The sequence below is a fragment of the Pteropus alecto genome, unplaced genomic scaffold (genome assembly GCF_000325575.1).
Source record: "Pteropus alecto unplaced genomic scaffold, ASM32557v1 scaffold43, whole genome shotgun sequence".
NCBI lineage: Eukaryota > Metazoa > Chordata > Mammalia > Chiroptera > Pteropodidae > Pteropus > Pteropus alecto.
In genome coordinates, this window is record NW_006435764.1 from 2,822,595 (window position 1) to 2,834,476 (window position 11,882).

Consider the following 11,882-nt stretch of genomic DNA (forward strand, 5'->3'; position numbering starts at 1 on the left):
GCCAGCCAGCCAGCCATTCACCCACCCACCTATCCATCCATCCCTCCCTCCCTCCCTCCATCCATACATCCATCCATCCAAGAAGGGTGGGGTCTGAGAATGGACTTCTTTCTGCCCCACCCCCACCACTGCCCCACAGTCTAGGGAGAGCAGAGTTGATGGTGAGTTCTCCACACCTGTTGCATTGGTGTCCAGGAACAAAATTCCACAAACAGAGTGGCTTAAATAACAGAAATTTCTTCTCTCATGGTTCCTGAGGTCAAGGTGTCAGCAGGGCCATGGTCCCCTGAAGGTGCTCGGGAAGGGTCCTTCCCGGGCCTCCCTGCTGACTCCCGGTGGTTCCGTGGCCGTGAAGGCATCACTCCGACCTTCGCAGGTGCCTTCCCTGGGTGCGCATCTGTCTCTGTTTCTCCCGTTAGACGGACACCAGCCATGTTGGATTAAAGGGCTCCCTACCACAGTGTGACATCATCTTAACTAATCGTACCTGCAGTGACCTTGCCTCCAAATAAGGCTATATTCAGAGAACAGGACTTCAACATAGGAATTTGGGGTTTGGGGGACACAATTCAACTCCTAACGTTTGCTGAGGCTCGAATTCCTTCTAGCATGAGTGGGGGCCCTGGGGAACCCCATCCTCTGTTGCCCTGATGCTCCTCGCACTAGGGTCCCCGGGAACCACGGCATTGGCGGGGTTCCTCCCGGCTGCCTCTCAGCGCTCAAGACCACGGGGTCGGGGAGCCCAGCTCCGCCTTCCACCACCCTCCTCTCCACTCTCTGCTCCCCACAGGCCACTCCCAGGGGCCTTGGGCTCCCCTGGGCCTTCTGTGTCCCCAGTTCCCAGAACCAGCCCAAGGGAGCTGAGACTGGGGGGGCTGCCTGGGCCACGGTCTGCCTGGTCTCAGGTTCTCCCCGCTGCTGGGGCTCTGGGCTGGGGGGTACCCGCTGGGAGGCCGTGGGACTTTGAGAGCTCCGAGGGGTCAGGAGCTGTGTCCTGAGCCAGCAGCTGAGATCCCCCCTGGCCACTTGGAGAAATGGAGTCTGGGGAGGATGAGGGAGCCACACACAGGAGACACAGGGCCACTCATCGTGAACCACCTCCCACCCTCCCCGATGGGCATCGAGCCCAAACCAAGCCCTCGGAACGAAGGCCCAGCTTTCCACACGTCCATTATCAGGAAAGAGCTGCTCCGGGCGGGCGTGGGGACACAACATCTACTTCCTGCCTCGCCCGCCTGCTCCCCAATCCCTGGACACATCTGGAACTTTCCAGCCTTGGTCTGTGCTGTGCCCCACACTGCCCAGGAGCGTGCTGGCCCTTCCCCACCTGTGGCGAGCTCCAGCCATCATGGAGCCCCAGGCCTCAGCTGGCTGGCACATGGGCACTCCTTGGAGCCCCGAGGAGGCACCATGGACGCTGGCTGGGGGAGGGGCTTAGAGAAGGGCCCCAGGCAGGAGGACTTACTGGGAGCCTCCAGGTATTCGTGGGGAGGGTGACTCCTGGGTCAGCTGGTGACAACACAGAGAGGACCCCTACCTAGAAAGCTGGGCTTGCGTCGCATGTGACTATGCGCATACATGAGTGTGTGTTAGTGTGCGAGTGTGAGTTTGCACATGTGAGTGAGCATTGTGTGTGCACGCGTGTGAATGTCAGTGGATCTGTATGTGCATGCGTGTACCAGTGTGTGGGTTAGTGTGTGTTTGTGTGCACGTGGACTTGTGTGAGTGTGCAGGCATGTGTCTGAATGAGTTGTACATGTGTGAATATGCACACATGTGTGTGGATGTGCTGTGTCTGGGTGCGTGTCTGCGTGTGTGCGCGTGTCTGCGTGTGCGCACGTGTCTGCGTGTGTGCGCGTGTCTATGGGAGCACTAGGGAGCCACGCCCGTGTGGGGCGGAGGAGCTGTGAGGCCACATGTGGCACAGGGGTGCCATCGACCTCCAAGGTCCCCCCCATCAGGGCGGTGAGGCCTCCCAGTGCTCTCTGGGTGAGGGCAGGTGTAAAGGGGCGACAGTGGCCTGGGAGAGGAGGGACCCCAGGGGTCAGGGGAGGAGGAGGCCACAGACTGAAGGCTGCTGTGGGCTCGGGGGTCGCAGGGCCCAGGAGTGTTGGCGGGGGCCCAGAGGGACCCAGTGGGGAGGGTGGTCCCCCACGGCCTTTCACGGGGTGTTATCTCTGGGTTTGTGGGGATGGGGGGTGGGGTCTGGGAAGGGCCGGGCAGGCTTTCACCGCCCCCATGCCATGAACCTAGGGCCACTGCCCTTCCGGGGAGTGGGGGTGCGGCCAAGGCAGACTCTGAGGAGGGGACCGATGCCGCCCCCAGTGGTGGGGGTGCCTCCATCCTGTGCTCTGTAATTTAGAATTTTCCATTGCACAGCTGTAGTGGACCCTCGGGAGCTGAGACAGAAGATGTGTTATATGACAGACTTTCTGTGTGAGCCTGGGTGACCCAGTGGCCCGAGTTGGGGGGTGGGAGACAGATATCACTACTATTTATCCCCAGACACTGTCCCAGGCAGGGCCTGTGGACTTGTTTACCAGCCTGTCCTAGCTACAGCCCATGGAATCCAGATTTGAACCCCAATCTCTCCACTTGACCCCCCAGCCCTACTGCACTTTTTATAGCAGGGGAAACTGAGGCTCATGGGGTAGAATGGCCGTCCCAAACACCAGCACTGGGGGGGTCACCCTGCCCCTGAGCTGGGGGCCTGGGCTGGAGGGACCAGCTCATGGGGGGGTCAAGAGCATCCCCCGCAGTAGCCAGCCTGCGGCGAGCTGAGCATTTGTGTTCTGTAGCCTTGGCTTTGCCAAGCCTCTTTCCTCTGGGGTCACAAATTCCATGACCTGTGTCCCCACGCTGGTGTCCAGATGGAAGTCCTCGGGGGGTAAGGCCCCCGCACGCAGTGGGCATTCATCCCTCTAAGTCCCCTGAGCCCTGGCTGTGTGCAGGGTCAGTCACAGACTGAGAAATGGACTCTTCCTTCCCCCCGCCCAGGACGTTCACATCTTAGTGTCCAGAACCTGTGACATGTGGTCTTACAGGACGGAAATGCTTCACCGATGTGACAAAGGTGAGGATCCTGGGATAGGAGAAGATCCTGGGTTATCTGGGACGGGGTCAGTGTCGTCACGAGGGTCCTTATGGGAGGAAGGCAGCAGGGCCGAGTCGGAGGGGTGACGTGAAGCAGAGGCAGAGGGAGGGACAAAAGTTGGAGGCACGGCTGGGCTGGCAGGCTGCAGGCGGAGGGGCCCCCGGGAGCTGGGAAGAGCAGGGCAGGCGCTCTCCCCTGGAGCCCGCCAGAGCCAGCACCAGGACACCCTGATTTCGGCCATGCGTCTTCTGAGCTCCAGATTGTCGGAGAGGAAATCCGCGTGGTTTCAAGCCAGCAAAATTTGTGGCCGTTTGTGACGGCGGCGATGAGACTAATACAGGTGGCATTCTGGGATGTGACTCAGTGTCCTCCGAATGAAAGCGGTCACTCGGGGCTCAGTCCGCAGCCTCACGTCATCCCCTCGTCTGTCGGGAGGGACTCTAGCCCCACTGTGCCCGGGCCCCAAAGCTGGGGGCAGGCGGCTCTCGTCAGCCTGTCTGCCTGAGGCCGGGGGCCAGGTGAGAGCTCAGAGCCCCCAAAGACCTCTCGCCAGCCGGTCGGCCTTGCCACTGTCCCTCCCGCTCCTCCCAGCCAGAGTTGGCGACAGCCACCCAGCGGGAAGTAATCGAATGTTCTTCTTGGATCTTTCCTCCTATTTTTTTAAAGCCATTGCTTCCCCTTATAACTTTTTGAACGTTGGAAAGGGGCCAGGAGCGAAGCTCCCCGGTCAGTCCGGCGTGATCTCGGGGGGGCCCGGAGGCCCGGCCCTGCACACTCCCTGCCCCCCTCGCCCGCGCGTGCAGCCGCCCAGCACGAGGTGTCCTGGCAGCCCCACTTTCCTGAGGCGGACACCGAGGCCGGGCCTGGAGGTGACTCAGGCGTTGTCACTCGACCGATGAAGCCGGCAGGAACCGGATCCCGGCCCAGGTCCTCTGAGCCAGCGAAGAGCTTCTCCCCGTGACACCATGCTGCCCCCCAGAGGCGGGCCCGGTTTTGCAGTGAGTGCTAAGGAGACACGCAGCCCAGTGGCTCCCGTGGGCGCATCCCGCCTCAGCGCCTCGGTCAGACCCCGGGCTGGACACCACACGACCGAGTCATCAGGGAACACGGTTTGTGCTGCTTGCGTGCCTCCTGTCCCACTGCGGGGTGACAGGGAGCTGGCCACCCCCCGACATGGGGGAAGCGGGCGTGAGCAGAGTGAGCGCCCAGGAGTCCGGGAATCGAGCCGCGACTTATTTCCATCTGGGGCCTTCGATCTTAACAACGCGCGCTTTGTGTCTTTGCCTGGTTAAAAGGTATTGAACCCTACGATGTGCCGGGCCTGCATGCGGAGCCCAGGACGGCCCCGCCGCGGTGGAGGCAGCGTTCGCGGGGCCTGAGAGGCGGAGGGTGACGGTTAAGCTAAGACCAGCTCCGGGGGAAACGCTTTCCAGGCAGATGGAACAGCAAGGTTCCTGGGGCTGGACTAGCCAGCCACGTTTGAGGGTTTGAGGGCCGGCAGGAAACTGCAAGCTGCGGGGCCGGGGTGACGGAATGGAGAGGTGGGCGGGGGCCAGAGCGTGGGGTGCTTGGAGGCCGCGGGGAAGAGCTGGGCCGTGAGCGGGCGGTGCCGGATGTGGCCCGCGTGGGCCAGGCCGCTGGAACCGCTCGCTCCCCGGGCTGTTTAGATTCGGGCGGTTCTGGGGAACACACGGTCAGACCTCGCCGAAGGCACCTTTCCTGCTGCAAAGCCCGCCCGCGCTGTCGCAATTCCCACGAGAAGAATACAATGTACCTTTCAGACCCGATCTGCAGCGTCGCCTCTTCCTGCTCAGAGCCGGTTTTCGGCTCACGCAGGGCTTCCTTACCGGGCGCCTCTGCTCTGGCAGAACCGGCGCTTGCAATCCTTCATGCGCCCCGATGTCGCCTGCCCCCCTCGGTTCCCCGAGGGCGTGGAATGCAGCAGGGCTGAGCCCGCCCCACACAGCTCTCTTCGCTCCCCTGGGCCGTCCGGATCGACACAGGGGAGAGCGGACAGGAGGGAGGGCGGGAGAATGCTCAGCGTCAGACGCCGGGTCTCAGAGACGGTGTCCCCTCGCGCTGGCCGAAGCGCTGCGCCCGCGCTGCCTTACGGAACCCCCACGCCGGCTCTTGGGGTGGCTTTCGTTTCTTACAGATGGGGAAACCGAGGCGCAGAGAGGTTAGATGATTGGCTGGAGCCCGTCGGCGGGTGGAGAGCTGCGTCCTCATCAACCCCTCAGCCTCACGGATGCGCTGGCCGCACCTCTCCGTCCACCGCCCGCCCCCGACCCCCCATCCCTGGCCTTGCTGGGTCCCCCGTCCCCGTCCCCAGCCCTGGTCTCTGTCGCAGGCCCAGGGCTTGGTCTTCCTTCTCTTGGTCCTCTCGTTCCAGGCACACCTGGAACCTCGGCTCTCCCGGCGAAGGAAGCAGGGGCGTCAGATGTTGGATAATGCGTCATTGTTTCTCTTCGCGTTGTTATTATTATTATTTTGTTACCGTCATCTCCCTCCCAGAATGTTAGGTCCTCCAGGGTAGACGCCATGCCTGCCTTGCTGACCACCGTCTCCCCAGCCCCTGGCACAGGCCTGGCACACGGGAGCCGCTCAGTGAGTTTGCTAAATGAATGAATGAACGAACACGCAGGGACACGCACACGCAGCCTGCCACGAATGTGACATGTGCTCTGCCTCGTTCTTTCGGAAGAAGGCTCATGCCAGGGAGGGCTGACGGTAGTAAGGGTCAGCGAAGTAACCTCTGGGGAACATTCTGGGCGCCATCCATCACAGCAGTCTCCTGTCCCACCTCCACTTCTCTTCAACTTCTTTCCCTTTTGCCTTGGCTGCTAGGAAGCTCTGGGCCAGCTGCGTAACCAAGAACTGAAGTCTCTCCCTCGGGCCCTGGAGTGCTTGCCCTCCTCTCCCCTGCCCCTGCCTTGCCTGCTCTGCCCCTGCTCTCTTTCCGATTTTCGTCTAACTCCTTTCCCTTACCTGCCGCCCACTATTCTGCGGGGCAGGAGGGAAGGATATGGAAGGAAGCAATGCGGAGGGAAGGGGACAGGGGCGGCTCCCCAGGCGGGAGGCCCCGCCCCCTGGACCGTCCGCCGCACCCTTGATTGCCCACCTGGGCCTCCTGTACCTCCAAGAGCCGGCTCCAGGATCCCACAAGGACACACAGATAAGATCTTAGCAGATAAGGACCCATTGACCCTGGGCATGAAGGAAATAACAGGGCCTCAGCCGTAACGATTCTCCTGGCATCGGACCCACATGGGCATAAACTTCCAGGTGCAGGTGGGTGTGGAGCCTCTGGAGAGCCTTCCCAGCCCGGCACCACCTGACCGGGGACACCACGCAAAGGTGAGGGATGACGGGAAATTCCAAACCTGGCCTCGCCCGGCGGGAGAGGCTGCCGCCCACCTGCGAAGGCCCCCGGCGGGAGAGGCTGCCGCCCACCTGCGAAGACCCGCTGTGGCCTTAGGCAGCTGCCTGGCTTCCCCAGACCTCCGTTTCCTCATCTGAAAAATGGAGCCACAGCAAGCTCCCACCCCAGGTGGGTGCGAGGCTCAGAGGAGAGAGCCCATGGAGTTTGCCTTGCAAACTGTGGGGTGCTGTGCTCCTGCTGTGGGCCTAGGTTGCTCTCTCCAAGGACCCTTGCACAGAGCAGCGTCCCTCAGCTGGTCACCCCTCTCCGTGGCTCCTGGGACCTGGACTAGCAGAGTGGGGTGTCTCCCTGGCTCAGGGGGACTCCTGGGGGCTGCCCCCTGAGCTCGGCTGATGAGCCCAGCCCCCCTCGGTTTGAGACCATCTGTCCCAGTGAAGGGACTTGTGGGCCCAGGCTGCAGACCCGGGCCCGGCCTGGGTGCCGCCATCCCGTCTCAGGAAGCCAGGCAGGAGGTTGGGGCCAATCGATGATCACAGAGATGGGGGTTCAGTCTTGTGTCGGGGCACCCACCCTCTCTGCAGTGTGAGTGGGTGTGTTCCGCCCGCTGCCCTTCCCAGCACCTGATCCTGGAGTCGAGAAGGGGGAGCCTGGTGGAGCTTGGGCTGGGTCCAAGCGTGAGTCCCGCCCGCAGCCCCACACCTGAGCAGGTCCTTGGGGCACAGCCCCCCAGATGCCCATTCAGCAAGGGTGGGAGGCCCAGGCTGCTGGGTTCAAGGAGGGGGTGCTGCTCCTGCACCCTGTCAGCCGGGCCCGGTGCTGGGCACACACGGCAGGGGAGCAGACACTGTTAGCCTGTGGATGAAGGATGCTGCCTGGGTGCCTCCCCGTGACTCCTGGGGGACCCTGCCCCAGAGCGGGGACTCTTGGGGTCCTAAGAGGCCCGAGGAACCCTTTGAGATCTCCTGGAGGTGAGCGGGCCTCGGGCTCCCAGCGGGGAGTCTCTTGGGCACTGGTCGAGGATCTGACCCTCAGAGGCTCCAGCAGGCTTCCTGCGTGGACGGGAGCCCTGGGGACGGTCTGTCCGGATCAGCTGACCTGTGGTGAGCCGCACCCAGAGATGCTCGCGAGGTCCCAGAGTGCCCTCTAGGGGGCAGTGCCTGCCCGGGGATCGGGGGACTGGGGCAGCGCATCGCCTCCTTCCTCCGCAGACTCATCTGGATCCTGGGAACGGGGTAGTGGGCTCTGCGCCAGCACGGTGGGGACGGCAGACATGTCCAACGGGAAGTCCCCAAGCCCGAGGGACGGTGGAGCTCAGAGGGCGGCACCCCCTCTCCAATTTCCCAGGCTTGGGGGCGGCTCTGGAAGTGAGTCGTGCTTCCCGCTGGCCCTTGCTCGGCCCCCTCTCCTGAGGGGGGCTCTCAGAATCAAGCCCGGCCGCCTGGCTCAGAGGCCCCTCGAGCTCTGCTTGCCACTGTCTCCCGGCCCCATCCCCGCTGTCCCCGGGCCCGGCCTGCTGTCCCTGGTCCCCTCTCCGCTTCCCCCGGCCCTGTCTCCGCCGTTCCCGACCCCACTGTCCCCGACCCCGTCCCCGCTGTCCCTTGGCCGTCCTTGTTGTTCCCGACCCCGCTGTTCCCAACCCTGTCCCGGCTGTCCTCGGTCCCCGCTCCGCGGTCCCTCGTCCGCGTCCCTGCTGTGCCCCACCACGTCTCCACTGTTCCCATCCCCGCTGTCCCCTGGACCCGTCTCCGCCGTTCCTTGCGTCCCTGCTGTGCCCCACCACGTCTCCAGTGTTCCCGTCCCTGCTGTCCCCTGGACCCGTCTCCGCCATTCCTGACCGCGTCCCCGCTGTCCTCGTCCCCGTCCCCGCTGTCCCCTGGCCCTATCCTCGCAGTTCCCGACCCTGCTGTTCCCGACCCCGTCCCCGCTGTCCTCGGTCCCCGCTCCGCGGTCCCTCGGGTCCGCGTCCTTGCTGTGCCCCGGGACCGTCCCCGATGTTTCTGACCCCATCCTCGCTGTGTCTTGTCCCTGTCTCTGCTGTTCCCGGCCCCGTCCCCGCTGTCCCCGGGCCCTGCCTCCACTGTCATCAGACCCACCTCCGGCCCCACCTCCGCTGTTGCCGACCCCGTTCCCGCTGTCCTCAGTCCCCACTTCGCGGCTCCTGTCCGCGTCCCCGCTGTGCCTTGGGCCCGTACCTGATGTTTCTGACCCCGTCGGCACTGTGTCTTGTCCACGTCTCTGCTGTGCCCCGGCCACATCGCCGCTGTCCCCGGCACGGTCCACGCTGTTCCCGACCCCGTCCCCGCTGTCCCCAGTCACCTCTCCGCGGTCCCCCGTCCGCGGCCTGGCTGTGTCCCGGGCCCGTCCCCGATGTTTCTGACCCCGTCCTCGCTGTGCCTTGGCTCCGTCACCGTTGTTCCCGACCCCATCTCCGCAGTCCGCGGGCTCTGCCTCCACTGTCATCCGGCCCCACCCCCGGCCCCGCCTCCTCTGTTCCAGACCCCGTCCCGGCTGTTCCAGACCCTGTCCCCGCTGTTCCCGACCCCACTGTTTCCAACGCTGTCCCCACAGTCCCCATCCCCGTCCCCGCTGTTCCTGGCCCCATCCCCGCTGTTCAAGGGCCCTGCATCCACTGTCATCAGGCCCCACCTCCGGTCCCGCCTCCTCTGTTCCCGACCCCGTCCCCGCTGTGCCCAGCCCAGCCCTGCTGTTCAAGGGCCCTGCATCCACTGTCATCAGGCCCCACCTCCGGTCCCACCTCCTCTGTTCCCGACCCCATCCCCGCTGTCCCCAGCCCAGCCCCGCTTCCTCCCGGCCCCTCTGTCCCCGACCCCGTCTCCACTTTGCCCGACTCTGTCCCCGTTGGCCTCTGGCCCCACTGTCCCTGTCCCCTCTCCACTTCCCCCGGCCCTGTCCCCACTGTTCCTGACTCCCTGGTCCGGACACCGTCCCTGCTGTCCCCATTTCCGTCCCCGCTGTTCCCGGCCCCATCTCCGCTTCCCCCGGCCCTGTCCCCGTTGTCCCCTGGCCCCGCCTCCGCTGTTCCCGACCCTGTCCCTGCTATTCCTGACCCCGTCCCCGCTGTCCCCGGCCCCATCCTCACTGTTCCCGATCCCGTCCCCACTGTCCCAGGCCCTGTCGCCGCGGTCCCCCGTCCGCATTGCCCCTGTTCCCCGGGCCCATCTCCGATGTTTCTGACCCTGTCCTCGCTGTCCCCCGGCCCTGTCTCCACAGTCCCCGGGCCCATCTCTGCTTCCCCTGGCCCCATCCCCGCTGTCCCCCACCACGTCTCCACTGTTCCCGACCCCGCTGTTCCCGACCCCATCCCCGCTGTCCTCGGTCCCCGCTCCGCGGCCCCTGTCCGCGTCCCCGCTGTGCCTCCGGCCCGTACCTGATGTTTCTGACCCCGTCCTCGCTGTGCCTTGGCTCCGTCACCGCTGTTCCCGACCCCATCTCCGCAGTCCCCGGGCCCTGCCTCCAGTGTCATCAGACCCACCCCGGCCCTGCCTCCTCTGTCCCCGACCCCGTCCCCGCTGTCCCCGGCCCCATCCTCACTGTTCCCGATCCCGTCCCCGCTGTCCCAGGCCCTGTCGCTGCGGTCCCCCATCCGCATCACCGCTGTCCCCCAGCCCCGTCTCCGCTGTTCCCGACCCCGTCCCCGCTGTCCCTGGTCCCCTCTCCGCTTCCCCCGGCCCCGTCCCCACTGTTCCTGACTCCCTGTTCCGGACACCGTCCCCGCTGTCCCCGGCCCCATCCTCACTGTTCCCGATCCCGTCCCCGCTGTCCCTGGTCCCCTCTCCGCTTCCCCCGGCCCCGTCCCCACTGTTCCTGACTCCCTGTTCCGGACACCGTCCCCGCTGTCCCCGGCCCCATCCTCACTGTTCCCGATCCCGTCCCCGCTGTCCCTGGTCCCCTCTCCGCTTCCCCCGGCCCCGTCCCCACTGTTCCTGACTCCCTGTTCCGGACACCGTCCCCGCTGTCCCCGGCCCCATCCTCACTGTTCCCGATCCCGTCCCCGCTGTCCCTGGTCCCCTCTCCGCTTCCCCCGGCCCCGTCCCCACTGTTCCTGACTCCCTGTTCCGGACACCGTCCCCGCTGTCCCCGGCCCCATCCTCACTGTTCCCGATCCCGTCCCCGCTGTCCCTGGTCCCCTCTCCGCTTCCCCCGGCCCCGTCCCCACTGTTCCTGACTCCCTGTTCCGGACACCGTCCCCGCTGTCCCCGGCCCCATCCTCACTGTTCCCGATCCCGTCCCCGCTGTCCCTGGTCCCCTCTCCGCTTCCCCCGGCCCCGTCCCCACTGTTCCTGACTCCCTGTTCCGGACACCGTCCCCGCTGTCCCCGGCCCCATCCTCACTGTTCCCGATCCCGTCCCCGCTGTCCCTGGTCCCCTCTCCGCTTCCCCCGGCCCCGTCCCCACTGTTCCCGACTCCACTGTTCCGGACCCCGTCCCCACTGTCCCCATCCCCGTCCCCGCTGTCCCCTGGCCTCGTCCCCGCTGTCCACCAGCCCCGTCTCCTCTGTTCCTGACCCTGCTGTACCTGATTCCATCCCCACTGTCCCAGGTCCCGTCATCGCGGTCCCCCATCCGCATCGCCGCTGTCCCCCGGCTCCGTCTCCGCAGTCCCCGGGCCCATCCCCTCTGTCCCCGGCCACGTCCCTGCTGTTCCTGACCCCGTCCTCGCTGTCCCCTGGCCCCGTCCCCGCTGTCCCCGGTCCCCTCTCCGCGGTCCCCCGTCCTCGTCCTGGGTCATCAGGCCCCACCTCCGGCACCGTCCCCTCTGTCCCCGACCCCGTCTCCGCTTCACCCGACTCTGTCCCCGCTGGCCCCTGGCCCCGTCCCCGCTGTTCCCGACCCCATCTCCGCAGTCCGCGGGCCCTGCCTCCAGTGTCATCAGGCCCCACCTCCGGCACTGTCCCCTCTGTCCCCGGTCCCCTCTCCGCTTCCCCTGGCCCCGTCCCCGCTATTCCCGACCCCGCTGTCCCCGGTCCCATCGCCACGGTCCCCCCGTCCGCATCCCCTCTGTCCCCTGGCCCCGTCCCCGCTGTTCCCGACCCTGCTGTCCTCGTCCCCGTCCCTACTGTTCCTGGCCCCATCTCCGCTTCCCCCGTTCCCGTTGCTGCTGTTCCCGACCCTGTCCCCGCTGTCCCCGATCCCCTCTCCGCTGTCCCCGGTCCGTGTCCCCACTGTGCCCCAGCCCCATCTTCACTGTCCCCTGGCTCTGCCTCCGCTGTAACTGGCCCCATCCCCGTCCCCACTGTTCCCGACCCCGTCCCCGCTGTCCCCGATCCCCTCTCCGCTGCCCCCGGTCCGTGTCCCCACTGTGCCCCAGCCCCATCTCCACTGTCCCCTGGCTCTGCCTCTGCTGTAACTGGCCCCGTGCCCCGTCCCCGACCCCATCCCTGCTGTC